This window comes from Rattus norvegicus, chromosome 14 (genome assembly GCF_036323735.1).
Source record: "Rattus norvegicus strain BN/NHsdMcwi chromosome 14, GRCr8, whole genome shotgun sequence".
Classification (NCBI taxonomy): domain Eukaryota; kingdom Metazoa; phylum Chordata; class Mammalia; order Rodentia; family Muridae; genus Rattus; species Rattus norvegicus.
In genome coordinates this window covers 41,945,229-41,959,870 of record NC_086032.1, presented here as the reverse complement: position 1 = coordinate 41,959,870, position 14,642 = coordinate 41,945,229, and the positions used below count along the sequence as shown (strand labels likewise).

Here is a 14,642-nt window from a genome sequence, read left to right as displayed (position 1 = left end):
AATAGATGATAGATGATAGAGAGATGATAGATGATTGACAGATGATAGATAGGTGATAGACAGACAGTAGATGACAGATGACTGATAGATGATAGATAGGAGATAGATGATAGATAGATAGATAGATAGATAGATAGATAGATAGATAGATAGATAGATTTAAATGTTCAGTTTGTCCATAAAAAGAGCTCAAACAAGGATAATGCCACAGACAAAACCAACATGGAGGTGGAGAGGGAGGAGGAGGAGCAGGAGTGGGAGGCAGCAAAGCTAAAAAGAGAAACACACACCACCCCCAGCCCTGCACCAAGTGAACAGAGAGGTACCTGAGGGCAAGAGCCCACCCAGCAAGGAACCCAGCATGTGTTACTGCGGATTCATTTGAAAAGAGAAAGCTTAAGCAAAAGGAGCCCCCAGCTGCTGGGACCCTGAGCCCAGGGCCTGATCCTTGGCAGGAACAAAGACTCCCAGGTATAGGCACAGGGAGATAGAACTGCTGAGGCACATCAAAAGCTCTTCCCCAGCTGTGCTGGAAATTCACCAGGGCTTCTTCTGTCACCTGAGAGAGGAGAAAAGGCAGCCTGGCAAAAGATGCCAAGCTGTCATCTTCTCAATGAAACTTTTTGACTATCAAGCGAGCTCATTTTAGGATACATACTGAAAAATCTTTAAATTGCAAGGTGTAACCTTAAGAAAGGAAACACTTCTCAAATGAACGCGCTGCTCCTTTTCACAGAGAGAAATCTACACTCATCATTACATCTTCACTGAGCTCTGCTGCCTGAATTTACGGTCCCTCTTTCAAAATCATGGTGATTGCCACTCCAAGGACATTCCGTCCTTTTCACAAAGCATCAGACACTCTACTGTCAAGAGCAACAATTTCAACTGTGGCTGAAATTTCATTCGACAACTTGAGGAACTTAAAGTGCTTAAGTCTATAAACTAATAAAGCGAGACAAACTATCACTAGCCCAAATAGTCCTTACTCTTAGGGCTATTTTTAAACTCCTAGTCAAAAGACTGGGTCTGATTTATTTTTAAGAAGTAGAAGTAAGTTTAAAATCAGAGTCTGATACCCTAAGTGTTCCCGGATTTTTTTGGTTGTTTGTTTTGTTTTTTCTTTTTCTCAGAGTTATGTTTAGCTGCCAAGAATAAAATCCATCTGGGGGAAGGGGAAAAGGAAGGAATCAGATGCTGAACTGTCTCAGGAAATAACCAGGCAGATTCCTATTGCCCAGGGGATAGACGGGAGAGTCCAAAGTTCTGTCCATTCTTTAGCCAAAGGGGAGGGGGGTGTTTAAGAATAAGAAAGTATCTCCAGTAAAATGGCCACATCCAGTTGGCAGCTACAAAACCCAGAGGGACAGCAGAGAGGGAGAGAGGCACACTTCTTATTCTCACCACCTTGGAATAGAATGGCACATGAAGTAAACATACCTGGGAGCAAGTGAGAGAACTAATTTATTAAGTCACTAGGAACCTTCTAGTAAGGCTGCGGCTTTCCTCAAAACAGAGGATCTCTGAGCCAATCTCTGCCTAGCCACACTGCCAGGTGAGCCAGCACTACAGAGAAACAGTGGCTACAAAGAAACAATGGTGAAGATGTTTGAACAACTCATCAACGCCGCTGAGCCTGGCTGAACATGGGGCTATTGTATCTGTGGGCCACACACCAGAGCCAGTCTTTGAACTGTTACCAGCTGAGGCCAGCACATCCGTGGACAGTGGGCATTTAAAAGTGTCCGCAGCCATCAGGCAGAAATGTCCCTCTAGTCCCTGCACAGCAAACTCTCACCACTGACCTTGCAAGTGAGTGCGGATGCAGCAAATCATCACCTAGACTTGCTCCAAAGAACCACGTGACCACAGTGAGAGTCTCAGGCAAGTTTGTCAATTGCACTATAAGAGATTAAAAGTTAGTTTGTCAAGTGTAAACAAAGTCTTAAAGCTGGAAATCGATTTTTTAGAGGAAAGATCCTCTAAACAGAAGCATGATTGTGTAAGATAGTCTACTGAAACACAGGCTGCTAAGGGGGTTTGGAATCTATAGTTTCCAACGCTTCCTTTTGAAGAAAACTTTTAGAAGGACATCCTGAGGTGAAAGTGCTTTAAAATGTCATTTCACGTTGTCTGCAACAGATGTCCTTTTCATTGTCCTCAGTACCCTTTGCATGTCCTCTACTATGAACAGTATTAAGTTGAAACCTCAAGCAGCCTATGTGTATGCTGCATCAGCCCCGAGATGAGCCACCAACTGTTGTTGCCTCCAGCAGTCAGGCTTAATGAGCAAGAAGTAAACCAATTTACAAGAAAAACCGGCACTGGGCGTTTGGCCTGTGTTCAAAGCAGGCATGAAGGCATTCAACAGGGATAATCGGTTTTCAATGTAACATTTTATTTAGTTAAAATGGAAATTTAAAAAATTAACAAATATAATAGCGGTTTTATGACTGCACGCCTTTAATGAACAAGAACAAATTTTATCTTTTTGCATCATATTATACTGCTTTTTATGAAAGTTTTTAATGAGATATAATTTTATTTGTTGTCTCTGAAATTAACTTTAAGATTGGGATTTCATTTTGTGTGCTTTTTATTTCTTTGGGTTTTTTTTTTCTTATAAAAATACATGTTCGTGACAGACTGGAAATCGGGAAGCTCCACCTGTGGGTCTGGAAGCAGAGACGCCCTCCTAGCAAGCCAGCAAGCTGTCCTCTTCCCTGGGGTCAGACGTACTCGGACCTAAGCTACGTGCGTCTCCTGCTCTCATAACGCCACTGCTCATCAGCACAGTACCTTTTAAAGACATAAAATGTCAGTTCAGGAAAATTAGTGTTTCTATAGGAATGAAGTTGAACACTTGAATGATTTGGAATAACTCAATAAAACTGAACCATGGAAATAACTGCCATTATATTCAGTTTGAGGCGGAGAAAAATGATAGGAACTAAAAAAAAAAAAGAATCTAGGATTTTTCCATCAAGGCACTGCACGAGTATCTTAGGGTTCTTTTGCAATGGTTCTAGGAGTTGAAGTAGGACTTTGTGTCCTGTGTTCAATGGGTGTTCTGCCATTGACATACATCACCAGTCTTTTTACTTACGTATTCTTTTTTTTTTTTCTTTTTTTCAGAGCTGGGGACCGAACCCAGGGCCTCGAGCTTGCTAGGCGAGTGCTCTACCACTGAGCTAAATCCCCAACCCCACGTATTCTTTTATATTGAGACAGGGTCTTTGAAGTGGCATGCAGCCCAGGCTAGCCTGGAACTTGCCTTCCTCTGCTTTAGCTTCACAAGAAACGAGGATTACTAACATTTACATGGTACTTTGAAAAACCCAATCCTACAACAGATAGAGGCCTTATATCCAAAATATACAAAGAACTCAAGAAGTTAGACCGCAGGGAGACAAATAACCCTATTAAAAAATGGGGTTCAGAGCTAAACAAAGAATTCACAGCTGAGGAATGCCGAATGGCTGAGAAACACCTAAAGAAATGTTCAACATCTTTAGTCATAAGGGAAATGCAAATCAAAACAACCCTGAGATTTCACCTCACACCAGTGAGAATGGCTAAGATCAAAAACTCAGGTGACAGCAAATGCTGGCGAGGATGTGGAGAAAGAGGAACACTCCTCCATTGTTGGTGGGATTGCAGACTGGTACAACCATTCTGAAAATCAGTCTGGAGGTTCCTCAGAAAATTGGACATTGAACTGCCTGAGGATCCAGCTATACCTCTCTTGGGCATATACCCAAAAGATGCCCCAACATATAAAAAAGACACGTGCTCCACTATGTTCATCGCAGCCTTATTTATAATAGCCAGAAGCTGGAAAGAACCCAGATGCCCGTCAACAGAGAAATGGATACAGAAAATGTGGTACATCTACACAATGGAATATTACTCAGCTATCAAAAACAATGACTTTATGAAATTCGTAGGCAAATGGTTGGAACTGGAAAATATCATCCTGAGTGAGGTAACCCCATCACAGAAAAACACACATGGTATGCACTCACTGATAAGTGGCTATTAGCCCAAATGCTTGAATTACCCTAGATGCATAGAACACATGAAACTCAAGACGGATGATCAAAATGTGAATGCTTCACTCCTTCTTTAAAAGGGGAACAAGAATACCCTTGGCAGGGAATAGAGAGGCAAAGATTAAAACAGAGACAGAAGGAACACCCATGCAGAGCCTGCCCCACATGTGGCCCATACATACACAGCCATCCAATTAGGCAAGATGGATGAAGCAAAGAAGTGCAGACCGACAGGAGCCGGATGTAGATCGCTCCTGAGAGACACAGTCAGAATACAGCAAATACATAGGTTAATGCCAGCAGCAAACCACTAAACTGAGAACAAGACTCCAGTTGAAGGAATCAGAAAAAGGACTGAAAGAGCTTGAAGGGGCTCGAGACCCCATATGTACAACAATGCCAAGCAATCAGAGCTTCCAGGGACTAAGCCACTACCTAAAGATTATACATGGACTGACCCTGGACTCTGACCCCATAGGTAGCAATGAATATCCTAGTAAGAGCACCAGTGGAAGGGGAAGCCCTGGGTCCTGCTAAGACTGAACCCCCAGTGAACGTGATTGTTGGGGGGAGGGCGGCAATGGGGGGGAGGATGGGGAGGGGAACACCCATAAAGAAGGGGAGGGGGAGGGGTTAAGGGGATGTTGGCCCGTAAACAGGGAAAGGGAATAACACTCGAAATGTAAATAAGAAATACTCAAGTTAATAAAAAAAAAAAAAAAAGAAAAACCCAAACTGAAAGTTAGCAGTCTTCGTTTCGCCTTTGTTGTAGGTTATGCAAAATTCAATACAGAAAACTCCCATCATACCCAGGCTGTAATGGTTTGCATATGCTTGGCCCAGGGAGTGGCACTATTAGAAGGTGCGGCCTTGTTGGAGGAAGTGTGTCACTGTGGGATGGGCTTGGAGACCCTCCTCTTAGCTCCTCCTAGGATGCTGAGTCTGTTCCTGGCTTCCTTCGGGTGAAGATGTAGAACTCAGCTCCCCCTGCACCATGCCTGCCTGGACGCTGCCATGTTCTCGCCTTGATGATAATGGACTGAACCTCTGAATCTGTAAGCCAGCCCTGATTAAATGTCCTTTATAAAACTTATATTGGTCATGGTGTCTGTTCACAGCAATAAGACCCTAACTAAGACACAGGCCCTATCTCAGGAATCAGCAGAAGAGATATGAAGGTAATAGTTTTAAAAATATATTTGTTTGTGTATGTGTTTGATTGCATGAATCAATGTACACCACATACGTGAGGCGTCTGCAGGGGCCAGGAGAGGGCATCAGGCCCCCTGGAGCCAGAGTTGCAGATGGTCGTGGGCACTCCTCGCCAAGAGCAGTCAGTGCTCGTAACAGCTGAGCCATCTCTCCAGCCCTGAATGCAACATTTTTCACATTTCTTCACTTTGAATAAGTCATCAGCTGCTTGTCCTGACGATCCCAGACAAAAGAGCTCATACTGTAAAAACAAAATTCCATATAGAATATTCAAGAGATTCTGGCTCCCTAGCTCCCTTCCTGAGACATAAATGGTTAGGTGATTAAGACAATGGCAAACTACAATGTCCGGGGGGAGTCACAGCAGTCAAGGAAGCATAAGGAGTCCAAAAGAGATCCTAACCAAATAAAGACAATTGGTTTCTTCGGGAAACTGCAAGCTGGTGTCTCCTTCTTAGTAACAGTCTGTCCACAGCCCTCTGCTGAGGAGAATGTGTGTGCTAGCAGTTAACAGCACTAAGCAAACTAAAGTCAAAGTCCTTGGGGTGAACTCCGCTACAACACGGAAAAACAGCATTTTCCAGGCAAAGTCCAAAGGACCAAAAACAAAAGTGTACTCGAAAAGTAATATACAAAATTCCTGAGGTACCACAGAGCATCTCTTACCACTGCTGTTACTTAAAAAAAAAAAAAATGTCGGTGCAATCCTGAGTCAGAAACCAAACTGACCCAAAGTCACAGTTTAGCCTCAGTCTGGATTTACTTTTTGTAGACTATCCATACTGGCCCAAAGTTTAGGACTGAAATTTTAATTTAGTCTTCAGAAAAGTAAGTCTACGGGAAGTGTGGTGAGAGACATTAACCCATGACGACTCATTTCCTAAAACATTCTGAATTGGCCAAACTAAAAGTACAAGAGAAAACAATGTAACCATTTTCCCTGTCAATAATACAACATCTTTGCAAATAGAATGAAAGATACACACACGCACGAACGCACGCACCCCTCCCCTTATGCCTGCACCGCCCCTCCCCACCCCACCCGCTCTCCCGCACACTTGAAGTCACTGGCTGTGACGGCCTGCATAGATGGAACACACACTGGGCGCATGCTCTGGAGCCGCTATCTGTCCTGGCTCTGCCTGAGGAAGGATGGAAACACAGGGAAATGAGAGAGGTCTGGGAGGAGGGAGGAGTCTGAGAAAAGACTCTTGCCAGCTAAGAAGCAAGAATTCCAGCACAGTTAACAGTCTCTGCTCTCAGGGGTACCACAGAGAGTTAACAGAGATCTAGGCCTAACGTCTGGAGGTGTGAGACCTTCCATAGGGTCTCGCTTCTTTCCTCTTGATCTCAAAACTGTTTTCAGTAAAGCTATCTAGCTCCCTGATTCCCTGTGGACTAGACTTTTCTCTATCAGTTAGCAGTTAACAGCATTACACAAATTAAAGCAGAGTCCTCAGGGGATGCACTCCGCTACAACCCAGAGATAGCATCATCTTTCCAGACAGAGCCCAAAGGTCAAAAATGATCCTGTCAGATGCCAACCTCAGAACCAGCCATCGGCAAGCCAGTACTGCAAATGCCACCAAAGTCATCTCTGTAACAACCGTTAAAAAAATAAAATAAAACGAATGAGCTGTCACAGTCTTTGAGTCACAGGTTTCTCAAGCTCCTCCAGGGTCTGTGTGACTCTCAGTCCTTACGCAGTATCTTTAATAAAACCCCTACCTCTGCTTCATAAATTGATTAGTTCTGAAATTCTTCTCAGTGTCAAAGCCACAAGTTCTGGTTTGGCCTCAGTCGATTCCCTAAAACTTTCTAAGGGCTTCCTGGGGTGCCATGAAGAAGCTGCACCTCCTTTGCCCTATACCCCCAAAATGTTTACTTGACAATCATTAGTGCCAGGGCCCCATGGAAAGGACTCACCTCCTTTTGAGGCCCCCAGGTATGAAATGGAGGAGTCGGTGCAGGCACACATCACGGGGGCCAGCCACTAGGAGAGAGCCCTGCCCTGGATGAATCCCAGCTGATGCTGAGCTGAAGCCGGGCAGGCAGGGGAGGAGGAAGAGATGCTTCAGGACACCCATGAGACCTGGCCTGTGAGCAGAGCCAAACACCGCCTAACGCCACTGAGGGTTACCCTAGTTACAAAAGCCAGGAGAGCACAGAGAGCCACGTAGCCAGCCGATGAAAAGGACCTTCACGACAAAATCCTTCTGTCTTAAAATGGCTTTTCCTGCTGGGCATGGTAGAACCCACCTTTAAACACAGCACTTGGGAGGTAGAGGGCAGGCGGATCTCTGTAAGTTTAAGGTCAGCCTGCTTTATATAGTGAGTTCTGGGACAGTCAAGGATACACAGTGAGAGCCCCCCTAATTGTAAACATTAACCAATTAAAATGTATAATTTTTTAAAATTTGGTTTTGAAATAAAGATTGAAAAGAGAAGGACAGAAGCAAGCGCACTCAGACAAACAATGCGCCCGGCATCTTTGGCTTTGCTCTGTGAAGGGTAAATCCTTTGTATTGGCAGGGAAAGCTGAGAGCTCGGTGAAGAACTCACTAAATCGATGTGTCTGGGTCCAGTTTCCTTGTCACAAAGTAAGGGTATTGGGGCCTCAGTCCCACATGGACCCTGTGCATGCATTGACACAGTGAGCATGTCTCTGGGACACAAAAGAGCTCACATAGAGGAGCATTTGCTGAAACGGATGTCCCCTAATATTCTAAATAAAACCATGTAAGTATTGACTCCCAAACTGTCATAAAAATATTGTCATTGAACAATTAAACACTAACAAGTTGAACAACCCCCCCCCGCAAAACAACCAAAATGTGCAAATATGGGTTCTGCTGCATTTCTTTTAGAACAATTTTTAGATTCAAAAGTGTTCAAACAGTAAAGTCCATACAAACATTCCAAAATCTAAAAATCTCAAAAATCTGAAACACTCCTTTTCCCTAGCATTTTAGATAAGGGACACTGAATAAAACATGTAAAAGTCTAAGTTTTTTTTTAATTATTATGAAAATAACTTCATTTATCTCTTTTCCCAGACTCCAATCCTCCATCCATCTATCCTGATAGATTAGTCTCCTTAAAGTGATTTGTGTTTTAGTCACTCCCTAGAAAGAACATGGGGGGTTTCCAGGAAAACCTCAAAGCCCACAGCAGAGCTCTGCACATGTACGTACGTGTACACACACACACACACACACACACACACACACACACACACACACACACACAGAGACAGACAGACAGACAGACAGACAGACAGACAGACAGACAGACTCCACAGTGAGCCTTCCGGCCTTGTTCCTTACAAGGTACTTAGGAAGGCTTACATTTCTACAACAAAGTGATTACTAGATTCTATCTTTCTTATCCACTAGAATGACAGCCAGGAGCTGTGGTTGTATTTTACCTGACAGCATTACCACCTATCATAGAGAGCGGCCCACTGCATGGGGGCTTCATCTTCTGTCACAGCTCACACAACACCTCAAGAAGAGCTTCCCAATAAAGCCCAGGGGGAAAGGCGGAGCAGACAAGAAGAAACGACGCCCTGAAGTTTTAAGTTCACTGAGTCACCCAAAGTCAAATTCTCAGGAAGTGGCAAGGAACCAAGTGTGTTAACTCCTAGTCTGGGGTTCCTTCCAGAACTTTCTGATGCCAAAGTTAAATCCAATAAAATATTTAGGCCTCCACCTTGCTTTGTAATCGTTTAGCTTCTGTAGCTTTCATTCTTCCCTTCTACCCACCTACAACGCCTCCCTCCTCCAACCCCCTTTCCCAGTTTTTATTTATGAGACAAACATTAAGGGCTGTGACTGATAAGAAACCCCCCCTTCCTCTGGGGGTGCAGCCTTCTGGGGGTGTCATGTATATTCACCTACTTATATACAAACTTAAAAGGAATACAGATTTATACACCATCGATTTATACACCATCACTAAGAAGCCCAGCAACATTCACAGACATAAGTATCTCAGGACCTACTCTACCAAAACCTCTTCTATCCATCGTGGCCATTAAATGGCTAACAGTCCTTGAAAGTGTCAGCTCAAGGCACACACCATTAAAATGGAAACAGATCAAGGATCTTATGTCTTTGGATTCTAGCACAAAGTCACCACCCAAACACAACAGCAATAAACCCGCAATAATCTTCATGAAATACAGTACCAATTAAATGTTGGTATGCCATAACGTAATGCAGGAGAACCGCCATATTAACATTCTCTAAAGACAAAACTCCAAAGACGTTAAACAAGTAAAAAAATGAGTCCATGAATATTTAACACGGCTAAGTTTAAAATTTCCATGTCAGGCATGGTAGCTCTAATCCCAGTACCTGGGAGGCTGAGGCAGGAGAACTTCCAAGATTTCAAGGCCAGCCTGTGCTATGTATGCTAAATTTAGGCCAGTCTGAGCTACAGAATAAAAGCCCTGTCTTAAGAAAAAAAAAATCATTAAAATAAATTGTCCCATAGGAGAAGCCAATGTAGCACACACCTTGAGAAGGCGGGGAGAGGAAGGTTTCTATGACTTCAAGGCCAGTTTGATTGATCTACATAGCAAGTTCCAGGTCAGCCACAGCTGTAGTAAACTTTTTTTTTTTTTTAAATACCATATGAGTCACATAATGGCATAGAAAAGAACTACAAAGGGTTAAAACAGCTAGAGTCTATAGAAAGGCAGAAGCAGGAGAAAGCTATCTTCATAACGGCCATCTTTTAAAGCCCCAGGGGAGGCACACAACATAGTATTTCACAATGTCAACTCACAGCGCCATGTATTAGAAACAGTTCCCACCCTGGGCCTTTTTCTTGCCCTCACGTACAATTTCCATACTGAATTTGAAGACGAACCTTGGGTAAGGCAAAAAGGGAGATGTACAACATAGCTCTCAGAAGGAAATAAACTGAAGGATCCATTTCTTTTGGAATGAGGAATTCCCATGGGTGCACATATGCAAATGGGGTCCCCACTTTATTATCTACTACAGGATCACAGCTTTTTTTTTTTTTTTTGGTTCTTTTTTTCAGAGCTGGGCACCGAACCCAGGGCCTTGCGCTCCCTAGGTAAGCGCTCTACCACTGAGCTAAATCCCCAGCCCAGGATCACAGCTTTTACACACTGTAGCTACCGGGGGTCTAGGTAGTGCTGTGTGTCTCTGCTTCAGCCTCTAAGAAGGGGGTTCAACCTACTCAAACCTCTCCTTCTGTAGTGAACAGATAGATCTACTCCAGGCTTCATACTCCCCCTGAGCATCCTTGAAAGAAGCTTTGTGGGAATGCTCTCCCACTGACCAAACGCTCTTGGCATTTTCTGTCCTTTTGGTGTTCTCCCGACTCTGAACCCAGAAGAGGAGAACCGGCCACTGAAAATGAAAACGCCCTCTCATCTCACACGAGATCGGCTCAGATGATTTCTCAGTGAATAGGTGTGCTCCTCGGGAGCTGCTCTCACCCAGACTACAAGAGCACCATTGATTAATTCTACTGGCCATGCTTATTTTTCTCCCAGACCTAGTAACAGCTGTGTAGAAATAACATCTGTATCTTCCTGATATGATACTATACGGGTCTCCTGGCAATCTGTTACACCAGCCCCATCTCTGTCGCTGTGATAAAACACCATGACCAGTAGCAAATTTACCGAGAAAGGGCTTATTTCAGCTTACACATCACAGTCCAGCACTGAGGAAGTCAGGACAGGAACTTGAAGCAGAAACCTCGGAGGAAAACTGCTTGCTGGCTCACTTACAAGACCACACTTAGCTAGCTGTTCTTATACAATCCATGACAGACCACAGGCCTAGGGATGGTGCCGCCCACAGTAGGCTGGGTCTTCCTACATTGATTAACAACCAAAGCAGTGTCCCACAGACATGTCCACAGGCCAATCTTAATTAGACAATGCCTCAATTGAGACTTCCTTCTCAGATGACTTCAGACTGTTTCAAACTGGCATTAAAAGCAAACTTCACAGTTACTCAAGTTCAGCTCAAGCAGGTGAAGAATCAAATAACTTGTTGTTGGCGTCAAAGTCTAAACGTGTGGGCCGCGCAGCCTCGCCTTTTGGGATCTCTGTTCTCACCTTAGAAAACTATAACAACGAGAACAGGTCAGTGTGAGCTTATCAATTCACTTTAACTCCTGGTTTTAAAATACATGAGGAGGAGGAATAGTGGAGCTAGGAGTGTAACTCACCCCGGAAGCTGAGTGTGCATGGTTCAGAATGTTCTTTCTTCATGTGCCAGTGAATACAGACACATTTCCCTTTAGGCCATGTATCTCTTCCCATGACTAATCCTATGCGGCCCTAATGCTCTTTTACTCAACCCTGAGGAGCCCAGTACACTCACCGCTTAGGAGGAAAGACACAGAAACCTGCTTCAGGGAGAGGCCAGCATCACAGACATTGACCAGAAGTCATCCATACTGGGGAGAGTAAAAGTCCAAAGACCCGGAATAGGGAACCTGGAAGGTATGTGCAGTCCACCCCAAGGTTGCCAAGGCTGCCCCAGGGTTTCTCCTACCCCAGTGTCCGCTGCCCAGCCTCTCAGGCATGGACATGGGATCATGCTCTTAGAAAGCAGAGTCAGGTACTAACAAGAGTCGAGAGCTGTCTAAGCATACAGCCTCCTCTCAGTGACCTCACTGCAATCCCTTTCACTGCTGCGTTCTAAGAAAACCGACTGCAGCGTCGTCAGCCACCTCCACATTTCCAAAGCCAATAGCCACTCTGGAGCTGAATCTTTCTAGACAACCACCTTAAGAAACATTGGCCGTGTGGTGTCTAAGGCACTTCTCGGGTCTTCTCTCCTGGTCCCTCTAAGCTCCTCCCACTTCTAGACGGACTGCCTTGGTGATCTCAACCAGCCTTCAGGCTTTGGAAGCTTCTGTACTCTCATGAGTCCCAAATTATATCCCTGGCTGAAACTGTGATTTCCACACGGCGGAAGCCCTCCTATACCCAACACCCACTCACAGTTTCTCCAAGAGTGCATAACAGGTACAATTATGCTAGCCCCAAATGCTTTCTCCTCAAACCTTGCCGTTATGACACACGGGTTTGCTTATAAGCCACTGAGGTTCCCTCTTCACAGATAACCATAGATCTAAAGAAAATGCCATTTTCCCAAATTCTGATGGTTCCAGAATTCCTCAAGAGCATACAAAGATTCCCCTCTACCAAAGAAGCCATTTCCCTTACCACTGGCAGAAGGGACATAGCGATCTGTGGTGCCTATTAGCAAACCAAAGCACATGCTGGCCTCCTCAGCTGCACAAGCGCCTATGAACACTTCGGAATCCATGCTCTCCCTGTCTCCTTTCACCCTCTCCCCTACTCTAGAGTGCTCCAGCTCATGCCTGCTCACCCCCAGTTACCCACCCTTCCTGATAACCCTTCTCTTCTGCTCTGCACTCTTGGTCCTCTCTTGGCTCTCTGGGTCCACTCTCTGTCTTCCTCGCTCTCTTCCCACCCCCCTCCAGACCCCCACCTCTCTCTTATGACTCTGCCCCTGCTTCTGCCATGTCCAGTCTACATCATTCTCTCTCTGCTCTGGACTCTTCCAGATGCCTCTGGCTGTTCTCACCCTCATGTCTACAATAAAACCTTCCCCTTAATTATACCATGGAGTGGTCATATCTTTTTTTTACCTAGCTTTTGCCATACTGACAAAAACTGAGTGGTACACTCTCTGAGTAGCCGCTCTGTTCTTCTGGCTGCCGGTGCACATGGCTGATGTGCGCTCAGGCACCCACTAATCTAATTTACAAGGGCACTCCACCGGCACCCGGTATCTACAACCTGCACACCCACTACTCCCTCTCCTAGCCTGTCAGCCCATCGCTGTCATGTCTCACGTGGCCTGGTACAGCAGCACTGTCCCCTTGCTCTCCACAAAACAGTGATCTTTCTTCAAGCCTGAGTCAGAGATGAGGATGCAGCCCAGCAGTAGAGCCCTCGACTCTAACATCAACCTCCGCCCCTATAAATGACAAGGAAATATCACAAGCCAGCTCTCAACTATTAGCTTGACAATTTTCAGTTATTGCCATTACATTCTCTCAATAAATATTTTAAAAGTCCCCATAAACTAAAGATGTGTTGATGCCACCAGGTTGTAACATTGTTGGGATCAGGGACCCGTCCGTTCCAACTTCAAAGCCAGAATCTGAAAGGAGACAAGAAATCCAGGGTGGGGGTGGGAGGGTGGGTATGGGAGGGTGGGGATGGGGAGGTTGGATACTGGAAGAAAGAGCAGACAAGAAGCAAGGCGTTATCTACCTCGGTATAAAAGCAGACCTGGATATAACTAATGCACCTTATATAGTCGTCACGAGTTCCCAGCAAAAGGAATGCATAGTGTCGGAGTGCCAGGATGTGTGAGGTGTCCGACGTGCTCTTAGCTATTGACTTGGGAGAATAAGGAATAATGTGGACGAAGTTCCTAAAAATTACTTTCTCTTCCTGTTCCTTTTCCTTCCTCCTCTTCACTCTTATTTTGTCGGGCTGTTTGTCTCCCCCCCCGCCCCCCGGTTGGGTTTGGTTTTTCTTCAAACTGGATCTCCCTATGTAGCCCAGGCTGGCCTGAAGTTTGCTACTGAGAGTCAAGGCTGGCTGGACTCTCCTCCCTACCACACCCTACTCTCTCACTTCCTTCATAAGCCTCTCAATCACCTCCCCAGGACGTTTTGGATTAGATCCCTGCATTCCGCCATGAATGTAACATTTAAGGTGGGAAAGATACTAATAATAACTACAATTCATGCTATGTAGCCCCTTATATGTTAAACTCTGATTCCTCCCCAAGAGAAAATGGCTGTACATTTAATCATTACAAGTAACATTGTTTTCTCCTTATTGACTTTGCATATAACTCACCTAAACATTTTTCCAATTTTGGGGGTGGGGAGAATAATAGGCTGTTTCAGACAGTGTCTTGCTATATAGCCCCTAACCGGCCTTGAATTTGTGGCATTTTTCCTGCCTCCGCCTCCCGAGTGCTAGCATTGTAAGCATGTACCATTTAACTGGGGCTGCTTACAGGTTCAGAGATTCAGCCCATTATCATCAAGGCAGGGGCATGGAAGTGTGCAGGCAGGCACGGTGCAGGAGGAGCCGAGAGATCTGCATCTTCACCTGAAGGCTGCTAGGAGACTGGCTCCCAGTGGTTAGGGAAGGGTCTCATTGCCCAACCCCACAGTGACACACTTCCTCCAACAAGGCCACAGCTCCTAATAGTGCCACTCCCTGGGCCAAGCGCATTCTAACCACCACACATGGCATATCTTTTCTTCAAGAATGGCCTCTCGCTTCACTCTAACACTTTAACTGCATTCAGTTCTGGTAAGTGCTTT

The 14,642-nt window shown here is 45.0% G+C and overlaps 1 protein-coding gene across 17 annotated transcripts in view; it reads right to left on the bottom strand.

The window, feature by feature from the left end:
* Window positions 1-14,642, bottom strand: part of Apbb2 (amyloid beta precursor protein binding family B member 2) — a 383,293-nt gene that overhangs the window by 273,060 nt on the left and 95,591 nt on the right. Inside the window, exon 2 of one of the 17 annotated variants that reach the window (XM_063273104.1) lies at window positions 5,299-5,505. The exons of the other annotated variants lie outside the window; for them this stretch is intronic. The gene's annotated coding sequence lies outside the window, so the exon portion shown is untranslated. The remainder of the gene's footprint in view (window positions 1-5,298; window positions 5,506-14,642) is intronic. 17 annotated transcript variants of the gene reach the window in all.